Source organism: Symphalangus syndactylus, chromosome 12 (genome assembly GCF_028878055.3).
Source record: "Symphalangus syndactylus isolate Jambi chromosome 12, NHGRI_mSymSyn1-v2.1_pri, whole genome shotgun sequence".
NCBI classification, from domain to species: Eukaryota; Metazoa; Chordata; class Mammalia; order Primates; family Hylobatidae; genus Symphalangus; species Symphalangus syndactylus.
Window position 1 is genome coordinate 73283509 of NC_072441.2, and position 22402 is coordinate 73305910.

Genomic DNA, 22402 nt, shown 5'->3' on the forward strand with positions numbered 1-22402 from the left:
CCTCAGAGACATAGTGAGAAATAATGTCTAACCAAATATCTGAGCACCCCCTGACCCAGGCAAATTGACACAAAAATTAATTTTCACAAATACTCTCAATAGAACTAGCTAGTAAATGTAGTATCATGTCCTGCCTGTTTATCCCATAACAATTAATATAATCAAGCATAACATTGGCTTCCGTTCCCTTACAGTAGCAACACATAGGAGTTTCATTTAATGTGAGGATAATTTTGACCTTATGGAGTCTCTCCCTACCCCATCTACCGTTGCCACTTGTGGATTGTCATTTTGCCATGACTGTCTTTTACAAAATATCAATAAGCTCTATACTTTGGTAATGTAAGTTTGAATTTCATCCTGGCTGCAAAAGTCACTTTCTATTTTGACAAAGCCTAGAAATATTTGTGTCCATTTCCTTGAATATGGGTAATGGATACCTATTGTGGGGCCCACTCTCAATCTCATGGTTTTATTTTCATTCAGGTCTCAATAGATATGCCTCGGCAGCCTGAAAGCCATTGAAAATGGCCCGTGGCCTTGTCCATCTAACAGAATCCGAGAAAATCCTGGCCATGGAATGGGGATATAGAAAGTGAGAACCACCAAACTCAGCACACAATGACCATGTTTAAACCTCTGCGCTAAGAGATTGTCAGACTCCATCATGGTTTCTAGTAACATAAGACCATGTCCCATGAATGACCGTAGGCTCCCATGACAATGCCTACCTAAGAAAGATCAAGGCTGCCAGGGGAAATCACTTTAGTTCCAGCCAATACCTGCTGATGATGGTAGGTTCAGGACCTTTCTTTCTTATAGCACTTACTAAGAAGGGAATCCTTCCTCCATCCGTTTGAGATGTGTATGTATCTCCTAGGGACTCAAGTGTGTCTTTCCCCAGGATCTGAGAGCCATTCCTTTGAGGTGTAGTCCTCGGGAAGGACTGAGCCTCTGTCTTCTGGTCTCTGTAGGAGGTTAGAATCCTAACATCTAATATTGCCAGCTGGCAGACACAGTTGGCCTGATGAGGCAGATGTTTAAAATGACCAATCTTTTGTAATGTTTCACTTGTGCCCTGCCCCCTGCCCGCTCCCCTGCCTCAATCTGCGATTAGAATGCCATCACCTCTGCACAAATGCAAAGGAGCTCAGCCCCTTCCTCTATGGTCAGTAGTTACTGAATAAAATCGGTTTTCACCGCTTTGACTAATGTCTGATTTATCTTTGACAAAATAAGTGCAAGTGATTGTTTTTAGCAACACGGCAGCTGCAAAGAGAAGCACAGATATGGCAGGAGAGGGCGGGATCACCTGACCCTTCTCATTTCATAGGCATCTATTCCTGCCCGGGGTTTATGAGCCTGAGACTTGGCTGGGCTGCCCTGGGGTATCACTTCATGGCTCTGTGGCAAGACTTGAATAGGCTGGTGGTGACACTTGGTGTGACCACAGCCACCTTCAAAGATGCCATTAAGAGTTCACAAGAAAATGAAGGGAAACAGAAAAACTGATTTTGAAAGCTGTTGCCTCTCCCCCTTCCTCATTCAGAGTGTGTATGATATTGCTGTGTGATGTTAGTTGGACTGCAATTTAGCACAACAGCTGTTCTAATAATTGGCAGTTTCTCATCCAGTTAAGCCTACCTGATAAGGAAGCACACTTATGTTTATTGATTACCCCCATAAAATGAACAATACATCCAACAAGGCTTCTACCAAAAATGTTCTTATTAACCTCATTTTTATACTAAGGAAAAACTGGGTACAACACAAATCTTCATCAACAGAAGAATTTAATACTGACGGTTATATAGTCATAAAACAATCCCAGAAGTTCACTGCATAACATCAAAACCAGAAATCCACACTGATGCCACTGACGGCAGAAAATCATGATACAAAAATAAGAGAGACAAGAGATAGAAAATGTACTATAGCCATAGTAGGGGGTAAAAGCCAAAGAGCTCAGTTTCTACTCATGATGTTCGGCAGAAGAACCGAAGGAACATGAGCCAATACCTCAAAGGGTTCAGGTCTGCACAAGGTGCCTGTTGGGCGCAGGGTTCTGTTGGCTCCAGTGATGTATCTCAGGTAGGCTAATTTTTACAGACATAGCCCCTGCAAAAATCTATCAAAGAATAATAAAGGGATAGCTGTTTGCATGCTAATTTACCATTGTATAGGAGGGAGAACAGGCATTAGACTGTTTTCATCAAACAAAAGCAAAACCAAGATTTATGAAGGAAAGAGGAGAAGAAAAAAATTGCCTGGGACCTTTGTGATTTTGCTTCCCTTGGATAAGAGACTTGACAGAAAGTTTTCAAAGAGGTCACTGTGGCCCGTCTTCTCCGGACCCATGACACTTGGTCACCACAGAAAACAATTACAGATGTTGGAGGACTTTAAAATATCCTAGAAGTTTAGCAGTTCATCCTATGCCACAGAATATCTGTGTGATGTCCACCACGTCCTTCTGTTGTACACTCCTTCAGTAAAGCCAGGAGGATGCCTCTCCCCTCAGTGGAATATCATACATCGATGTGTAGAAAGCTTGTTGTGCTGGCAAGTAAATGACAAGATGGACATTGATAGAATTGGGAAACAAATTGGAATATGATCTGTTATGGCTCCCATGGAAGATAAATTTGCAGAATGTACTCAAATTAGAAGCATTAAATAAATGCTGTAATGCAAAAATGACACATCCTGTTCTCTACACTATAGAAATATCTGCAGGAGTGACCAAAGATACTTGTACAAGTATGGTAGAGATCATTTGTAATTCTAAAACCATGAAACTCACCTCATTTCAAAAACATCTTGGAAAGGATTAAATAAATCATGCACAAACAGAGGAAGAAATGCTGTTTTCACAAACAATGGCGAGGATCACCATGAGGATGACTGATTCCACTGGTCACATTATTAATAGAGCAATCAGTAAACCCAGGCACATCCTGGGGATAGGATACTACTGTAATAGGTCTCCTATTATTAAACATGAAAAACTCGAGGCACCTTACTCCCCCAAGCCTTCCATGAGAGCAAAGAATATTTTTATCACACCAGAAGTGAGTTCCTGTCTAAGGTCTCTGGGATTCCTGAGTTTGACAGGTGCAAGGCACCATGGCCCTTGCCAAGCCTCAGACTTAAGAAGGTGGGAAAGAGGACCTGTATGTCTCTTGATTAGGCTGGAGTTGATTGTGCGTCAACAGAAACGGGTTAAAACACAAAGCGACTCGTCCCCAGGTGGGCTTGAACCATCAACCTTTTGGTTAACAGCTGAACGCGCTAACGGACTGCGCTACAGAGACGGCTACCACTGTTTCGACGGAGCGCTATAGGCAGGGCACACTCACCAAACTGCCCCCATCCCTTCTGTTTTGAGGGCCCGCCTGGCAGGACGGAAAACCAGAGAGATGAGAGCGGTAAGTTGCGCTGATCAGGTTGCATACCCGGGGGTTAGGAGATTCTGGAGCCAGAAGGACACCCGAATGGCCTTCGCCCGCCCTGTCCTTCGCCTGCTTCAGAAGCCCCCGGAAACTACCGGGTCTGCGACCCGGGCCCGAGCCGCCTGGGGACCCAAGGGAAGCTGAACGCCTGGTGGGCTCCCGGGATGGCTCTTCCAGTTCTTTGCGCCGCCCTCACCTAGCCACTTTCTGGGCCGCTGCGGAGCTTCCGCTGCCATCTTCGGTTCCTGTGTTCCGCACGGGGGCTCCACCAGGGCAGGGATGGTGGTAAGATTCGCTCGTGGTCCCCTCGCGGGGAGCAGGGTCTGGCACTCACCAGGGCGCACGACTAGGACTTGTCGAATGAATCCAACCTGGCCTTTAGCTTTTAGTCCTTTGAAGAATCTTGAGAATGTAAATCATGAACTATTTTTCTATGGGGAACTTTTGTTTTGTTTTGTTTTGCGAAAGGGTCTCACTTGGTCGCCCATGCTGGAGTGCAGTGGTGCAAAAACGGCTCACTGCAGCCTCCACCTCCCGGGGCCAAGCGATCTTCGTGTCTCAGCCCCCAAGTAGCTGGGACTACTGGCGCGCGCCACGACGCCCGGCTAATGTATTTTTTATAGAGACAGGACTTCCACATGTTGCGGAGACTAGTCGCGAAGGGGAAGTAAATTCTTTTTTAAAAAGCGTTTATTCCGATTGATTTGTCGGCATCCCGTGGGGCTGGCAAGGGTCGAGGCCTCCAGTGGCCTCTCTTGCCACGCTGAGCCGTGGAGCTGCGGGGGCTCAGCTGCGCTGTTTTTGGGTGCGTGCCTGGGGCAGGAGGCCGGGAGCCGGGCAAGGGGTTAACCCAACAGGGAATTGCCAGGAGGAGGGCAAGGAAGGCTATAGGGGCGTGGACCCGGGAGACGAAACTTCCCAGTAGCTTTGTGCAGCGGTAAAGACTGCACAAGGGGGAGATGAGAAGTGTTTTTTTATTGTAGCAGAATGGGGAAGAAAGGGAGGAAAAATGGAGAGACATCAAGGAAGAACAAAATCTACGCGGACCCTTAGGTCTCCAAAACGGAAGCAGTCCTGCATGGTTTAAAGGAGCCCATCGCGCTTCAGCTCCTGTGGCTCGCGGTGATCGTATCGTGGTTAGTACTCTGCGCTGTGGCCGCAGCAGCCTTGGCTCGAATACGAATCACGGCAATGTCCCTTCTAGGGTGTAGTGCTGTTTTTTCCCTTTCGCCTCCAATCTCAGCCTAGGCTGTGCCGTTTACCTGCGGCTAGAGAGGTCACAACTTTCCTGTGGCTTCGGAGCTCTCTGTAGCGGCCAGAATAGAGAAAACCCGTACCCTGCAGGCCTAGGGGTCCAAGTCATCTTGAAAGACTTTTGCCTCCTCTCTGAGCAAGTACAACACACAAAAGGTGAGGTGCCCCTTCTCAGTCAGCCTTATTGGAATCTTTTACTGTTGGCATGATGTGGCTGTACCCGTTTTTCTGGCTCAGATATTTCAAAAATCCGTGGGGCCTTTTCAGGCCAAATCAGAAACGAACAAGAGAAGATGAGAGTTCGCACTCCAACTACCAGGGGTATTTTAAGTAAAACCTAAAGAATACAACAAAATCTAAAGTTAATGACATTCCCCAACCCCAATTTTTAATTTTGTTTTTATTTATTTATTTTTTTGCTACCAGTAAATGACTGAAGTATAATCCACAGAGACCAAAGTGCACTAATCTTAAGTGTGCGGCCCAGTGCATTTTGACAAAATAAACCATCACCTAGATCAAGTTACAGGACATTTTCAACAGACCAAGAAGTCATTAGAGCCCCTTTCCAGTCAATCCTCACCCCATCCCCACTTAGGTAATCACCATTCTATCTCTGTGATTTACTTTTGCTTCTTGTAGAAATCACGAAAAAGACTATACTGATTTTGACTGTTTTTTCTTTTTAATGCAACAATGGTTATGAGATGCTTCCATTCTATGGCATATATCTCAGCTCTTTGGTGTTATGGATGAGTGTTGTTCCAACATGTGAATATACTACAGTTGATGGACACTTGGGATATTTCTAGTTATGGCTATTGTGAATAAGGAGTTTACAAATATTCTACTATGGGCCTTTTTATGGATCTGTGCCTTTATTTCTGTTGAGTATAAACCTAGTAATGGAATGGCCAGGTAATGAAGTAGGTGTATTTTTAACTGTATCAGAAACTATCAGACAGTATTTTAGAATAGTGGCACCATTGTATTCTCTCTCTCTCTCTTTTTTTTTTCTTTTTTTTTTTTTTGGAGACAGAGTCTTGCTGTGTCACCCAGGCTGGAGTGCAATTGCAGGATCTCCGCTCACTACAACCTCCGCCTCCCGAGTTCAAGCAGTTCTCCTGTCTCAGCCTCCTGAGTACTTGGGATTACAGGAGTGTGCCACCAAGCCCGGCTAATTTTTGTATTTTTAGTAGAGACAGGGTTTCACCATGTTGGCCAGGCTGGTCTCGAACTCCTGACTTCATGATCCGCCCGCCTCAGCCTCCCAAAGTGCTGGGATTACAGGCGTGAGCCGTCGCGCCCGGCCTATACACAAACTTTTGTATTAGAATAGAAAAGTTGAGAAGATAGTTCACAGAATGGAGTAAAGACGATGAAATGGGTTTTTGGAAGCCATTCACATCTTAAAGTTGTTTTAGGCCGAGAGAGAAAGAAAGAAAGAGAAAGAAAGGAAGGAAGAAATTTCACTGCGGCACAGGAAACTCTATGACCGAGGCTTCAAGGGCTCTTCTCTGGCCCTAAACTCACAGTGGATTTTGCCTCATTTTCCGAGGTGCAAATGAAATGATAGAAGTCGATCAAAGGAGAGGGCAGAGATAAAGCAAGAAGGATGGCTCCTTCCTGCAGGTCCACCTTCCTGGAGTATTGCTTGTGGGATAATACAAATGCCTTGACAGGGTTGACTGGGAACTATTGCTACTTATTAGGAATTCAGACGCCTCCAACAAATTTGCATTGTGAGGTTCTATGGTGTAATGGTGAGCACTCTGGACTCTGAATCCAGCGATCCGAGTTCGAGTCTCGGTGGAACCTTTCTGTTTAATTAGAACGGCAATACCGTGTTTTACTCCCTGACTGGAATGGGGATTCCGCTGACGTTCAGAAGCTCTGCGCTGCGGGCCTCCGTGTCCCTACTGCTCCCACTGTCTGAGCCTCACGATGTACCCCGCGCTTCTCGGCTGGGAGCGCGGGTTCTGATCCTGGGTCGCCCCGGCCGAGCTCCCTCAGGGCCACGGGGAAGAGGAACCTGAGCAGCTCTGAGGCGCGAGTCTCTGACGGTGGGGTTCCCCCTTCTCCCGTCAGGACCCTGCCCCAAGGAGAAGACGCCTTAGTTAAACATGTTTTCTCCTGCTCTTCAGAGCACTTGGGATGAGGTTCCTGATGGGTCTTGGGAGCGAACTAAGATGTCTCTCCAGGCGCCCAGGACCATCGCTCTCATTTTCATATTTTGGGGCTGAGAGCGGTTACGAAGGACTGAAAAACACCGCAGTCTTTGAGGGGCTCAGTTTGGAGGACAAGCCGGGGGTGAGGGGGTGAGAGGACGCCTTCTTGGCTCCTTGGAGTGGACTGGCAGGTAAGGAAACACAAACTCCGTTTCCCCTTGCAGGCTGGACTGCAGAACCTGGGATGGAAAATTGGACAGTCAAAGAGTAACAATATTTTTGTAGAGGTGGGTTGCGTGCATTAAAAATTGTTATCCCTACAGATAAGTGTAGGAAGGGACCAGGGCACTGCTGTTCACCACCAACTTTGCAGCATATGTCACTTTGATAACAGTGTATAGTGCATAAAAAATTCATTCCTATTTACAAATAATTGATCACAACCAGGACAGGTTTCTTTGTTCCTTCTCCACTTCCACTGCTTCACTTGACTAGCCCTATAGGAAAAAAAAAAAATCATTCGTAAATATGATATTGTTTCAGTTGATCCTCAGCCCACCCATTGCCCACCCCCTGAAAGTAGCTGGGACAACAGGTGTGCACCACGTGCTGGGCTCATTTTTGTATCTTTAGTAGAGATGGGGTTTCGCCATATTGGCCAGCTCTCGAACTCCAGAACTCAAGTGATCCGCTTGCCTGGGCCTCCCTACACCTCCCTGCTGAGATTACAGGCATGAGCCACCCCACTTGGCCATCATTCGTATTTTGAATTTAAATGTTTTGTAGTCATCACTCTTCAAAGATTCTGGGTTTTGTTGCATGTGCATGATAGGATTCAGGACTTGCTACTCCAAAGTATAACATCTTGGGGTACTGAATATTTTATGCTAAAGGAATATGAGTAAACAACAGAAGCAGAAAGGTCACTGTCACCCTCCCCCTGCCCTTCTTCCCTGAAGTCGATTGTAAGACCCTTATGTGAGAGGTGCCCTCTCTGTACCCAAAGGAAAGGTGCATCCTGGAGTGTGAAGACACAGGGACACAGAGAAGAGCCTGAACACAGAGGCCTGGCTACCTTTCCCCCAGTCTGTTACTGTTAGATCATACTTTTATTGTCTCATCATACTTCTCCGTGACTATTTGTTCTTAAATAAACCTACTGTTAAAAAAACAAAAACAAAAACTGAGGTTTATCTGTTTCCATGGGCCTTCATTTCCTTTGGAAGGAGTTCCTGTCATGTAAAATTTACATTAAATAAATCTGTATGCTCTTCCCTTGTTAGTCTGTCTTTTGTTGTGAGGATCTCAGCAGTGAACCTAGGCTGGGTGAGAAAAAGTCATATTTCCTCCCCTACATGTAGAAATGTCTTCCACTGTAAAACTATAAGAATTTTTTTTTTTTTTTGACAGGGTCTCACTCTGTCGTCTAAGCTGGAGTGCAATGGCACGATCTCAGCTCACTGCAACCTCCGCCTCCTGGGTTCAAGCGATTCACCTGCCTCAGCCTCCCGAGTAGCTGGGATTACAGGCGCCTGCCACCATGTCCAGCTACTTTTTGTATTTTTAGTAGAGATGGGGTTTCACCATGTTGGCCAGGCTGGTCTTGAACTCCTGACCTCAGGTGATCCGCCCGCCTCAGCCTCCCAAAGTTCTGGGATTACAGGTGTGAGCCACTGCACCTGGGCAAAACTATAAGAATTTTACTGGGGCAGATGTGAAGCAAGAAATTGAATCATTATTCCCCTTTGGATGAGCTGAACACATGAGCTAATAAATTCCCAGTTCCTCCCAGATAGAAATACTTCTCTAGCTCATTCCCTGAAGCTCCTTGAGGGTCAAACCTGCTGGAGATTGAGGGGCCTTCCTGGGATCTCCCAGCCCAGGACGTTACTGCTGGTGAGAGGATTGCTGCAGTCTTCCTGGGAGGGTGCACAGCCACTGGAAAGTATCACTGCTGTAACTTCAATACAACTGGTTTTCATCACATCTGCTCTTTGTGCAGTGTTGCAGGCAAAATACAAGAGCTAATATGCACATGAGTAACATATGCACATCATCAACTGTGCCTGCAACACAAAGTGCCACATGTCATGCACAGTTGGTGATGTGCATATGTTTACTCATTTAGTCCTTACCTCAGGCCGAGGTCACACTATCACCTTCATCTTCCATATGAGATGCACAAAGACGTTAGGTGACCTGTCCAGGGTCGCTCAGCCAGCAAAGGAGGATTTGAAAGCAGGAATTTGAAGTGAAGGCAGCCTGTCTCCAGAAGACATTCTCAGAACCACTGCATTTATTCTGCTCCTAACAAAACCAACCTTGCAAAAATTATGACAGTGAGAAAAACCTGACATAGGAAAACTATGACTGTGAAAGAAATCTGACCTAACTGACTGCATCTTGCTTCTAACCTCTGAGCTGCCCTTGTCCATTCCTGGGCATAGGCCAGGCTAACTATGAGAGAAGTTTAGTTCCAAGTCTAAGTCTGAAACAAAGATGATTACCCCTTCCCGAGACAAACTCCTTCCTGTCTTGGGGATCAGATCTCCTTAGCAAAGCTAACAAATTAGGTGTGAGACTGGAAATTATGGCTCAGGAGCCATGCAGCCAGAAGCCACACGATTCCTAAGCTCCCCAACTGTGCCTACATATAACATTATTAGTGTCAAACCTAAGATTGGTGTTCAAGGTATTTTTCAGACCCTGCCTTATGATGGACTAGCTGGCACACCCAGACCTGTAAACTGGTTCATCTGGTCCTGTGGCCCTCACCCAGGGACTGACTCAGTGCACTAAACAAGCTCTGACACTGTGATTCCATCCCCAACCCAACCAATCTGCTTTGCACATTCCCTAGCCCCCTGTCTGCCAAACTATCAAAAAAACAAAAAAAACCCTAGTCTTTGAATTTTGGGGGAGGCAGATTTGAGTAATAACAAACCCCTGTCCTGGTCCCTCAGCTGCCTCTGCATTTATTAAATTCTTTCTCTATTGTAGAAAGCCTGCTGTTCTCAGCTCCATTGGCTTATCTGGGCAATGGGCAAGATAAACCTACCAGGCAGTTACATTAATAAAAGATAAACGCAAATGGTAATCATGCTTGAAAAGAAATGTAAGTCTGTGTATTTCTTTGGAAGAAACACAAAAGGAGGAGGAATGATAAGACAGGCAATACACTGTCCTAAATATTTTCATGATTCTCCTGCCTCCTTCATTTCCTTCTTATCCCAACAACTGCTCCCCAGAAACCCTCAACTTAAACATGGTCCTGCCAGAACTGGGTTTGTCCTTCCCTTTACATTTTCCTCTCACCTACCCTACACCCCTTCCATATCTAATCTGTTCTTTAACTTCCAGGTCATTGAGTATTTTCCATTTAAAAATATAAAAAATTCATAAAGAGGAAGATAACCAGTCATCCATATTAACACCTCCTGGAATTAACTACTGTTAACATATCTACATATTTTTCTTCCAAATCATTGTTAAGCTATTGTCTTTTTAAAAAAAAAAACTATACATGCTAAGTATAGATCATACTAACAGTAGAGAAGATGTAAACATATGTAAAATTTTTGAAAAGCTTACATTCAAAAATAACTTCTCATAACATTTGGGCAACCCTGGAGTCATAGTCTTGTGGTATATCTACAGGGAGAAGAATGTATATTTTAGCTAGACTGTCCCTAAAAGAAAAAATAATAAAGAAGGATATATATACCTGAAAAAATAATAAAATAATAAAGATGCATATATGTATGCTTTTATAAAATTTAGCTTAGACTCTATTTTTATTTTACAAATATTCCATTTAATAGTGAATGAAAACTGCAGACAAAGAGACAGAAACAGAAATGAAGGAATTCCTCAACTCCTGATTACAGTTAGAGAGATATTTTTCTAAAGGAATCTTCTAAGGGTAAACATACACTAAATTAAGTAGAAGACGCTAAGATTTGGGCCGGGCACGGTGGCACACGCTTGTAATCGCAGCACTTTGGGAGGCCGAGGCAGGCAGATCACGAGGTCAGGAGATCGAGACCACGGTGAAACCCCGTCTCTACTAAAAATACAAAAAATTAGCCGGGCGTGGTGGCGGGCGCCTGTAGTCCCAGCTACTCGGAGAGGCTGAGGCAGGAGAATGGCGTGAACCCGGGAGGCGGAGCTTGCAGTGAGCCGAAATCGCGCCACTGCACTCCAGCCTGGGCGACAGAGCGAGACTCCGTCTCAAAAAAAAAAAAAAAAAAAAAGATTTGGAGTGGTTTTCTTACTCCTCCAACCCAAGAGACTGGAAACCATGAAGCGATCTGCAAAAAGCAGCCCCACGTAGTAAAAGAAAAGGGAGCCCTGCGACCACTTAGCTTGTGTTAAACAAGGGGACGTCGGAGAGAATAACACGTTATTTAATGTTTTCCATCATTGCGAGTGTAAGGAGAACGCTTAAGATGCTACCCAAACCATAAACCGTAGATTCGAAAAACGCCTTTGCAAAAGAACCTATTTTTTAAATTACAAAAACTCAGGATAAAGTGCGGACACAGTTCCACACTATCACAAATTGTACAACCGAGTCTGCTCACGCTGGGAAAAACCACAGAAAACAGCACATCCTGAGTGCAACAGATAAACCTCACCTTCAGAATAAACCCTTTTATCGACCAAGGTATTTCCCCTGTTAGATAAGTATGAATTTACACACCTCTGCCCTGCCACAGCTCCATATACCTCACCCTTTACAGACACGGTCACTTGACCCGCGCGCCCCCGAGCCCTCCTAGCCCTGACACACAGCTGGGACTCTCAGGTCCCACCAGCGGTCCTGAACCCCCCTCCCACGGCACGGAAACTCCTTCGTGGCGAAACAGCCAGTGGCGAAGCAGCAGCCCCTGCGCTGCCTCATCTACATAGAAGTCGCCCTATCCGTGATGTCACCGACAGCGCCTTTCTCGTCCCCGTCTGCTTTTCCGCCGCACCCTCCGCCACTCAGCCGAGCAACATGCTGCCAGAGCCTGCGGGGGCAGTGATGTCTGCCTCTCCCTCTTTTCTCTCTCTTTTCTGCCCCTGGTCTTCACCAAGGAAGCGGGTGTTTCTGTTGTAGTTTTTTGTTTGTTTTTTGTTTTGCGCCGAGTCTCGCTCTGTCGCCCAGGCTGGAGTGCAGTCGCATGATCTCGGCTCTCTGCAACCTCCGCCTCCAGGGTTCAAGCGATTCTCCTGCCTCAGCCTCCTGCGTAGCTGGGATTACAGGCACCCGCCACCATGCCCGGCTAGTTTTTGTGTTTTTAGTAGAGATGGGGTTTCACCGTGTTGGCCCGGTTGATCTCAAACTCCTGACCTCAGGTAATCCGCCGGCCTCGGCCTCCCAAAGTGCTGGGATTACAGGCGTGAGCCATCACGACCGCCCAGAAGCCGGTTCTTAGCCAGTGTTGCCGAGGACCTCTTTGGCAGAAATCTGGAGCCTGTCCACCCTTCTTCAAATAATGGCTTGTAATGCGCAGACTAAAACATGTAGGATTACACAAGAAACTGGTTCTCTTCACATCGTTATTCTTGTGATGTAGCATTCTGCTTGAAATTGGAAGCTGTTCTATATCAGAGAGAAACCATATCTATGAAACTAGAGAGGCTGCTCAGATGACTGCAAACCAGCCATCCTTACTTGTTTTACCACTAGTAGTGTTATAAGGACGGTGGTCCAATTTCATGAATCTTGTAGGGTTTTTTCAAATACAGCAATGTACAAATATGCTGCCCCAGCAGAGCACACTGGACACTCAGGCATGGTGCTGGAGTTTGTCATCTCTTCACTGCTTTCTCCAGACCTTAGCACTTACCTCATGTTAGCACTTTATGTTCTGCAAAGACAGAAACAAAGTGGTCCAAATTTGGAAAAAATATATATATATATATATTTGGGGGAAACTTTATTTGAGGTGCTTAACAGATTACTTTTAATCTGTAGAATACAACCCCAAACTCTGACACTACTCCACAGACTCCAAATCTATCAGGCAAGTTTTTCTTGTCCTTTGCTTTCATATAAACTGAATCATAAAGTGTGTAGTGGGTTTTGGGGGAATATAACTGCCCATTGGGTTCACATTGCCTGCTGCCTAGACAGAACCAATTTATCAAGACAGGGGAATTGCAATAAAGAAAGTTATTTACCTAGAGCCAGCTGTGTGGGAGACCAGAGTTTTATTATTACTCAAATCAGTCTTCCTGAGCATTCCGGAACCCGAATTTTTAAGGATAATTTGGTGTGTGGGGGCCAGTGAGTTGGGAGTTCTGATTGGTCAGGTTGGAGATGAACTCACAGGGAGCTAAAGCATGCTCTTGAGCTGGGTCTGTTCCTGGGTGGGGGCCACAAGATCAGATGAGCTGGTTTATCCGTCTGGGTGGTGCCAGCTGATGCAACAAGTGTAGGGCTACAAAATACCTCACGCACCGATCTTAGGTTTCACAGCAGTGATGTGATCCCCAGGAACAATTCGGGGAGGTTTAGAATCTCGTAAGTTGGAGGCTGCATGATCCTAAACCATCATTTCTAATCTCGTGGCTAATTTGTTAGTCCTGCAAAGGCAGTCTAGTCCCCAGGCAGGAAGGGGATTTGTTTTCGGAAAGGGCTGTTATCATCTTTATTTCACAGCTAAACCATAAACTAAGTTCCTCTCAACGTTATTTTGGCCTGTGCCCAGGAATGAACAAGGACAGCTTGGACGTTGGAAGCAAGATGGAAGCAGTTAGGTCGGATCTCTTTCGCTGTGATAATTCTCCCAGTTATAATTTTTGTAAAGTCGGTCTCAGGAGCAGAGGCATAGGTTTGACTTCTTTCACTCAGTCTTACATGTATGCATTTTTCACGTTATTCATGTGGTTATTTGTTTCTGTGTGTATTCCTTTGTATGAATATAGGCCAACTTATTTATTTATTCTACTGTTGCTGAACATGTTGACCTAAAAGAAAGAGGCTGAAGCACAAAATAGAATCTAGAGTTTACTTGAGCCAACGTGAAGACAGCTGCCTGGAAGACTCACACCCAAAGAACCTTGGATCTGAGCTCCCTTTGGCCTTTGTCACAAGCAGGTTTTTAAAGGTCAAAAGGGGGGATGCACAATGGGCTGATAGAAAGGTGCCTGTCAGGAATTCTCATTGGTTTTCAGAAATAGCATTGATGAGAGCTTGGCTATCCGTTGTTATAGGGTGTGGGATACAGTGTTTGGCGTGGCATTATTAGATTAATTTACAGCTACTTGGGGGTAATAGCAAGCAGTTTCAACAGATGAATACATAGCTCAAAAGGAAGGAAGCAGAAAGTGGTTGCTGTCTTGATTTAATGTCTCTCTGATCATGTGAAGTGGTTCACATTCCTCAGATAAAAATTCTTTAAAAAATCTTTCTTCTTGAAAGCATTGATAATCAAAAGCTCAGCCAAGGTATCCCTCTTTGCCAGGAACACTCATTCCCAGATAGTCTTTCCCACGCTGAGGGCAGGGGAGGACAGGTGCCACTTCACTGAGGAATTTTTAAGAGTGCCCCAAAGCCCAATTGAAAGTGTGTCACAGAGTAGAAAAAAAAAGAAGAAAAGAAGAAAAGAGGAGAGACCTCAGTTAAATCTACAGCTGTCACTTGTTTAATCATCTCTAGACTTCAGACACCACAAAATCAGTTTTCTCAGAAGTAAAACAAGAAATATATAACATTAATAATTTGAATAGCACACATATAATGCACACAAGAATGAGAATCACAAAGAGAATCTGTATGCCAGAACAGTAAGGGAAGATATTCCATTAGGGAGCCAACTAAAAACATCAGGCAAAACATCACATACCAGTTCTTCTTCCATGATTTCTTGTAGCCAAATGACTTCTAATTTTTTCTAAATGAGGTTCTACATCATGGGAGTATTTATTTTTGTATACGCAACAAGAGGTTGTAAACACCACACATCCACCTCCCTGCTCAGCTAAATCTATCATCTAAAGTGGGCTGTGGAGGCTGCTGTTGCTGGGGCTCTCCCCTTGTGTGTTCTGGGCTGCGTTGTACTAAGTGGAGAAGGTGGTTGTGGGCAAGCATTGTGCAGAGATCACAACCAGGTGGGCAGGGGCTGCTCTCTCTACACTATCAGTTGACAATGTACAATTCCTTTTATGAACTCTTGTAAGTGCTGCTGTATTGTTTTTGTTTTGTTTTTATTTTTTTGAGACAGACTCTCTCTCTGTCTCCCAGGCTGGAGTGCAATGGCGTGATCTCGGCTCCCTGAAACCTCCACCTCCAGGGTTCAAGCGATTCTCCTGCCTCAGCCTCCTGACTAGCTGGCATTGCAGGCACCCGCCACCATGCCCGGCTAATTTTTGTGTTTTTAGTAGAGACGGGGTTTCACCATGTTGGCCAGGCTGATCTCGAACTCCTGACCTCAGGTGACCCACTTGCCTCGGCCTCCCAAAGTGCTGTGATTACAGGCATGAGCCACCGTGCCCAGGTTCTAACCATTTTTAAATAAGAATAATATTGTCTTTGAAAATATATATCACCTAAAGTAATGCAATTATCTAGTACAACCTTAGCCAGTGAATAAATAGCTTTTTGTTGAGCTGTGAAAGAGGCTACAGTTTCATCAGCAATATTTCTTTCTTTCTTTCTTTTGTCTTTCTTTCTCTTTTTTTTTTTTTTTTTTTTTAAGACACAGTCTTGCTGTGTTGCCCAGGTTAGAGTGCAGTGGTGCAGTCTCAGCTCACTGCAGCCTCAACCTCCCTCACTCAAGCAATCCTCCCACCTCAGCCTCCCGAGTTGCTGGGACTACAGACATGCACCACTATGCCTGGCTAATTTTGTTTTTGTTTGTTTGATTGTTTTGTTTGTTTGTTGAAAAACAGGGTCTCGCTATCTTGCTCAGGATGGTTTCAAATTCCTGAGCTCAGGCAATCCTCCCACCTGAGCCTCTCAAAGTGCTGGGATTACGAGCATAGGCCACCAAGCCTGGACTCTTTATTTTTCTTTCAGAGAGAAGGAGTGGCTCTGTCGCCCAGGCTGGAGTGCACTGCCACCATCATAGGTCACTGCTGCCTGGAACTCCTGGGTTTAAGTGATCCTTCCACCTCAGCCTCTGAATCACTGGGATTATAGGCCAGAGCCCCCATGCCCAGTTTTTATCAGCAATGTTACCTAAGGTTAAAGAAGGATTTCTAACCATGGGAAGCAACATCCCATCAAAGCAAAAGCGTGCTTCCCCAAAAATGTATGGAGCTACTTTCTTAATGGTCAGGCAGGTAATTAGCAAGTTTTCTCCCAATAGGATCTCCATCTATTAATAAAATAGAGTGGTGGGCATGCCTAGTGAAAAGTTTGAGGACACTCATCCAATCATACAAATTTTTTTTTTTTTTTTTTTTTGAGACGGAGTCTCACTCTGTCTCTTATGCTGAAGTGCAGTGGCATGATCTTCGCTCACTGCAACCTCTGCCTCCCAGGTTCAAGTGATTCTCCTATCTCAGCCTCCTGAGTAGCTGGGAGTACATGTGAACACCACCATACCCAGCTAATTTTTGTATTTTTAGTAGAGACGGGGTTTCACAGTGTTGGCCAGGCTGGTCTTGAACCCCCTGACCTCAGGTGGTCCACCCGCCTCGGCCTCCCCACTCATCAAATGTTGGGTTTCTTCAGAGCTATATATATATATATATAGGCATGACCAAATATCCTAAAAGACATTGCCCTTCATCCTTCCATGTCTTTAGACATTTAAGGGCCATGGATTGTGATCTCCTCCACAGACAAAATAAATGCTGGTGCAGAACAGGTAAGTGTAGTATAATTTGGGTACATCAGCTTTCGGCATTTAAACCATGGGTCAGACATGTTAGAGCAAGAGGGCAGGTTGGATCCTGATAGCAGGAGGGAGTGTTTTTCTCTTAACTTTCCAATAGCATCATGGTGTTTACCACTGTCATTTCAGAGTGAGGCAACAATTTTTTGTTGGTTTTCTTTCTGATTTTTGATTTTTTTGCAACCAGGGTCTCACTGTTGCCCAGGCTGTAATGCTGTGGCAACATGACAGCCCAGTACAGTCTTGACCTCTTGACCTTCAGGGCTCAATGAATCAACCTACCTCAGCTTCCCAAGTGCTAGAGTTAGGCACACATCACCACGCCTGGCTTATTTATTTACTTTCTGAGACAGGGTCTCACTCTTTCGCCTGGTCTGGAGTGCAGTGGTGTCATCTGGATTCACTGCAGGCTCGAACTCCTGGACTCAAGTCATCCTCTCACTTCATACTCCTGAGTAGCTGGAACTAGAGTTGGGTGCCACCATGCACCCAACTGTATATTTTTGTGTATTTTGTAGAGACATTGTTTCACCATTTTGCCCAGGAAGCTCGTCTCAAACTCCTGGGCTCAAGTGATCCTCCTGCCTCAATCTCCCAAAGTGCTGGGATTACAGGCAGTTATTTTGACAATACAATTATGATGGGTTAAACTGGGAAGTAGGGCAGGAAGGTTAGGATGAGTCAGACAGATTCGATAAACAGGTTTTGCTTGATGTGAGCCCGAGTTGCATCGTCAGTGCAATCAGGAGGAATACTGGTGAAATTTGGCACAGGATGTACCAATGGGTCATTAGGGTGAAAAGTGGTTGGTGGTTTAAGGTGGCAAACCTGGAACCTTGTCACATTTCCCACAGTGGCAATGGTTTGTGAGATTCTGATCAGAGAATTATCCCTCCCTGATATAATCAAATTAATTAAGGACAGTAAAACAGAAGTCTGATCATAGGCATTTTGCTATGTATGTATGTATGTATATGTATATACACATACACACAATAGGACTAGTGTATCATATCTTAGAGAATATACATATAGGGTGATTTTACCAAAACCAATAGGATACGACCCCTACAACTTAAAGGAGCCCTAATGGTGTATGTATCCCAGTCAACAGAAAAAGAGACTAACTCTTTCAGGTGCAGTGAGCACTGGAATTGTGAATAGCTGGTTATACAGGCCAGTATCTTGGGTGGAAGTAGGCTACAACAGATGTCAGCTACTTGCCATCTTGGTCAGGAAGATGGCAGGTCACCTTTAAGTGAAAACCTCCACTGACAGATGTCCACTCTGGTAGGGTTGCCTTTTAGATAAGAGAAACATGAATCTGTGTGTCAATGCCCTTATATTTACTGCCACAGAGATTAGGCAATAATACCTGATGTGAGCCAGGTGCAGTGGCCCACACTTCTGGTCCCAGCTATTTGGGAGACTGAGGCAGGAAGATGGCTTGACCCCAGAAGGTAAAGGCTACGGTGAGTCATAATTACACGACTGCATTCCGGCCTGGGCAATAGAGTGAGACCCCATCTCAAAAAAAATAAATTAATGTTAATAATACCTACATGGTGCCCTCCAGTGGACTTGGAGGGAGTATTTTATTTGATGTTGTTTCCAGTAAGCAACATCTCCGGTTTATAGGCATAATTTTTGATATTTTCATCTCCCAGCAGCTCATTATGAAAGGCATCCTTTATTAATTTGGAACTCTTGGTAAGAAGTTTTGTGAGACCTTAGAAATAATGGAGAATGTGACCTTTAAGAAGTGCAGTACAGGTTCATAAGCCCCTTCATCTAACCACTGCATGGGTCTTCCTGTTCTAATTTCAAAGGGAGAGAGTGAAAGTTTTCCAGAAACAGTGGGGGATCTTTGGCCAGGGAAGGTTAAAAACTTCTGTTAGCCTTGCCAATTGAGTTTTTATCTTATCATTATTAAGTTGCACTAGTCCAGAGGATTAGGGGTGATAGGTACAATGGACATGTTGAGACATAGGCCAAACGTTACAAATGGATCCAACTATCTGACTGATTAGGTGTGTTCCTCGGTTGCTATGGAGATCAGATGGCACTCCCGACGAGGAATGATTTTCTCTAATCACAGTCTACCAGCTGCTTGGGCTGTGGCTCATTGGCATGGAAATGTTTCACCCCAGTGACAGCGCATATAAATTAGCACCAGAAAGTATCTGTGACCCTGAGATGGAGACAGCTGGATAAAGTCTAACTGCCATGTCTTAAAGGGTCCTAAAGGTACAATGTCCCTGTGACACATGAAGGGGTTTGCCAGAAGTATGTTTGGGACAGAACAGACAGTACAGCAAGAATAAACCTTTTCTGCAATCGTAGGTGATGATTTTCAATACACTGCTTTCCCCATGCTATCATTTTGTCTGAATTCCAACGAGTCAGCTTATGAACTACTTTAAAATGGGTAATTGAAGCCTAAGGGGTGGATCAGGGTATCACTGGGCCCATACCATACGCCTGTTTCTGGAAAAGACTTGTTCCCTTTATCTTTCCAGAGAAAATAAAATATTGAATCAAAATAAATTAAATTTTAAAAAGAAACAGGGCCAACCATGGTGGCTCATGCCTGTAATCTCAGCACAGCACTTTGGGAGGCCAAAGCAGGAGGATCACTTGAGCTCAGCAGTTGGAGACCAGCCTGGGCAATTTAGTGAGACCACATCTCTACAGAATTATTATTTTCCTTAATAGCCATGTATGATGGTGCATACCTGTAGTCCCAGCTACTTGGAAGGCTAAGGTGGGAGGATCACTGGAGCCCAGGAGTTTCAGGCTACAGTGAACTATGATTGTACCACTGCACTGCAGCCTGGGCAGCAGAGAAAGACCTTGTCTCAAAAAATAAAATAAAATAAAATGTCTTAGAAGTTTAGCTGTCCATCCTATGCCACAGAATATCTATGTGTCATGTCCACCATGTCCTTCTGTTTTATCATCCCCTTAGTTAATCCAGGAAGGCACCTGTCCCCTTATTAGAATATCATGGGCTCATGGCTAGCACAGTGGCTCACGCCTGAAATCCTAGCACTGTGGGAGGCGGAGGCAGATAGATCTCTTGAGCCCAGGGGTTGGAGACCAACCTGGGCAACATAGTAAGGCCCTATCTCTACAAAAAAAAAAAACAAATAGCTGTATGCAGTGGTGCATGTCTGTAGATCCAGCTACTCTGGAGGCTGAGGTGGGAGGATCACTAGAGCCCAGGGGGTGGAGGCTGCAGCGAGCTGAGATCACGCCACTGCTCTCTATCCTGGGTAACAAAGTGAGACCTAGTCTAAAAAAAGTGGGGGAAGGGGGAGAAAGTTTGTTGTGCCAGCAAGTAAATGAAGAAAGGGACAGTATTAGAGTTGAGAAATAAATTGGAATATGATTTGATACCTCTCCCGCAGAAGACAAATTTGCTAAAATTGCTGAAGTTAGAGGCATTACATAAGACCCGTTGCAGTTGCTCATGCCTGTAAATCCTGGCACTTTGCAAGGCCATGGAGCTGCTTGAACCCAGGAGTTTGGAGACCAGCCTGTGCAACATGGTGAAACCCCTTCTCTACAAAACAAACGAAAATTAGCAGGGCATGATGGCCCACGCCTGCAGTCTCAGCTACTTGGAGGGCTGAGAGATGGGAGGATCGCTTGAGCCTGAGAAGTTGAGGCTACAGTGAAACGCAATCAGGCCACTGCACTCCAGCCTCAGAGACAGAATGAGACCCTGTCACAAAAACTAAAAATAAAAATTAAAAAGTCTGTAATATAGCAGTGGCACATCCAGTTCTCTATGCTACTACAGAACTATCAGTGGCCAAAGATATGTGTACAAGAATGACGATTTCAGGATTCTCTGAAATCCTAAAACCATGAAGCCAACCTCATTTCAAACACATTTTGAAAAGGGTTAAATAAATCATGCACAAACTGATGGATAAAAAATGCTGTTTTCAAAAATGATGGAGAAGATTATTATGATGATGAATGATTCCACTTTCTATCCATATTATTGATAGAGCAACCAGGAAATCCAGGCCCATCCTGGGGATAGGACATCTCTCTAGGCCTCCTATTGAAAATGAAAAAATTAAGGTTGGCATATAACCCATCCAAGCCTATAAGGGGCAGCATGAGGATTTTGTCGGCACCAGAAGTGACTCGTTTGGTCTCTGTTTCTTGTGCACAGGCACAAGACAGCATGACATTTCAGGAGATGCTCTGTCTGAATCGGATCTGTGAGGCGAGGGTGTGGGGAATGTGGGAAGTGGCCCTTGACAGGGATCTCTGTCAACTGTGCCTAGAATCCAGGGAAGATAAAACCTTCCCTGCAGGGGGCATCCCTGGCTGGCCTGGAACCACCAACCTTTAGGACTTAGGACTATGGGAAGAAAAAGGGAAGATTCTCTAGTGATCGATAATACACGAACGCTTTAAAAGCTGGAACAAGCGTCCCTGGGTGGGCTCGAACCACCAACCTTTCAGTTAACAGCCGAACGCGCTAACCGATTGCGCCACAGAGACAGGAACTACTGATTTTGCTGTGCACTATGGGAAGGGCTCCTTCAACAAACTTCCCCTGTGCCTTCTAGCCTCAGGGCTCGTCCGGCAGGATGATTGAGCAAGGCCTTGGAAAACCCGAGCAATTAGAGCGGTGAATCGCGCTAGTCACGTTGGACACCTGCGCGTTAGGAGATACTAGAGCCAGAAGGACAGCCGAATGGCCTTCGCCCGCCCTGCCCCTCGCCTGCTTCAGAAGCCCCCGGAAACGCCCCGGTCCGCGACCCGGGCTCGAGCAGCCAGGGGGCCCAAGGGAAGCTGAACGCCTGGTGGGCTCCCGGGATGGCTCTTCCCCTTGTTTGCACAGCCTTCACCCCGTGAGGGAGACTGTGCCCTCCCTCCCCGGTCGCATTCGGGGCGCTGCGGAGCTTCCGCTGCCATCTTCGGATCCTGTGTTCGGCACGGGGGCTCCACCAGGGCAGGGATCGTGGTGAGGGTCTCTCGTGGATTCCCTCGCGGGGAGCAGGGTCTGGCACTCACCAGGACGCACGACTAGGACTTGTTGAATGAATCCATCGTCGCCTTTATCTTTTAGTCCTTTCAAGAGCCTTGAGAATGGAAATCATGAGAGGTTTTTCCATGGGGAAGTTCTTTTTACAAAACGTTTATTCAGGTTGATTTCTCAGCACCCCGCGGGGCGGGCAACGGGCAGCGCCTCCGGTGCACCTTCTGCGCAGTGGAGCCGCGGGGGCTCAGCTGGGCGGTGGTCGGGTCGTGGGGCGGGAGGGCGGGAGCGGGGGAAGGGAAAAGCAAAATCGGGGAAAGAAGCCGGGGAGCGGTGGACCAGACCTCCTGAAAGGCTCGTGCGGAGGCACAGGCGGGATCTTCCGGAGGTGAAAATTGTTTTTTTATTGTAGCAGAATGGGGAGGAATTGAGGGGGAAACGGAGATAGAACCTGAGAGAGCCCCAAACGCGAGAATCTGTAGCTCCCCAAGAATAAGATCTTCCAGAAAAATTAGACTGAAAACTAGGCGTCTGGGAACCCTGAAATCCTTGGAGGAGTAACATCATCATGACCCTCTGTGTTCCTTTTGGCAAAAGGACTTGCTTCCATTATTTCTTTGTTAAATTGTTGTGTTTGTTTAATAAATAAAACCCTTTTCATGTATCTTTGAAATTACGTTGGTTCGGCCAGGC

The 22402-nt window shown here is 45.5% G+C and overlaps 3 non-coding genes and 1 pseudogene across 3 annotated transcripts; 2 read left to right on the forward strand and 2 right to left on the reverse strand.

Moving 5' to 3' along the window:
• Positions 1-6452: 6452 nt before the first annotated feature.
• Positions 6453-6524, forward strand: TRNAQ-CUG (transfer RNA glutamine (anticodon CUG)). The gene has a single exon. It is a non-coding gene; the product is annotated as a tRNA-Gln (tRNA).
• A 4873-nt stretch (positions 6525-11397) lies between these two features.
• Positions 11398-11564, reverse strand: LOC134734928 (U1 spliceosomal RNA). Its single transcript, XR_010117809.1, has one exon. It is a non-coding gene; the product is annotated as a U1 spliceosomal RNA (small nuclear RNA).
• A 9590-nt stretch (positions 11565-21154) lies between these two features.
• Positions 21155-21228, reverse strand: TRNAN-GUU (transfer RNA asparagine (anticodon GUU)). Its single transcript has one exon. It is a non-coding gene; the product is annotated as a tRNA-Asn (tRNA).
• A 68-nt stretch (positions 21229-21296) lies between these two features.
• LOC134734851 (uncharacterized) lies at positions 21297-22121 on the forward strand (annotated as a pseudogene).
• The last annotated feature ends 281 nt before the right edge of the window (positions 22122-22402 follow it).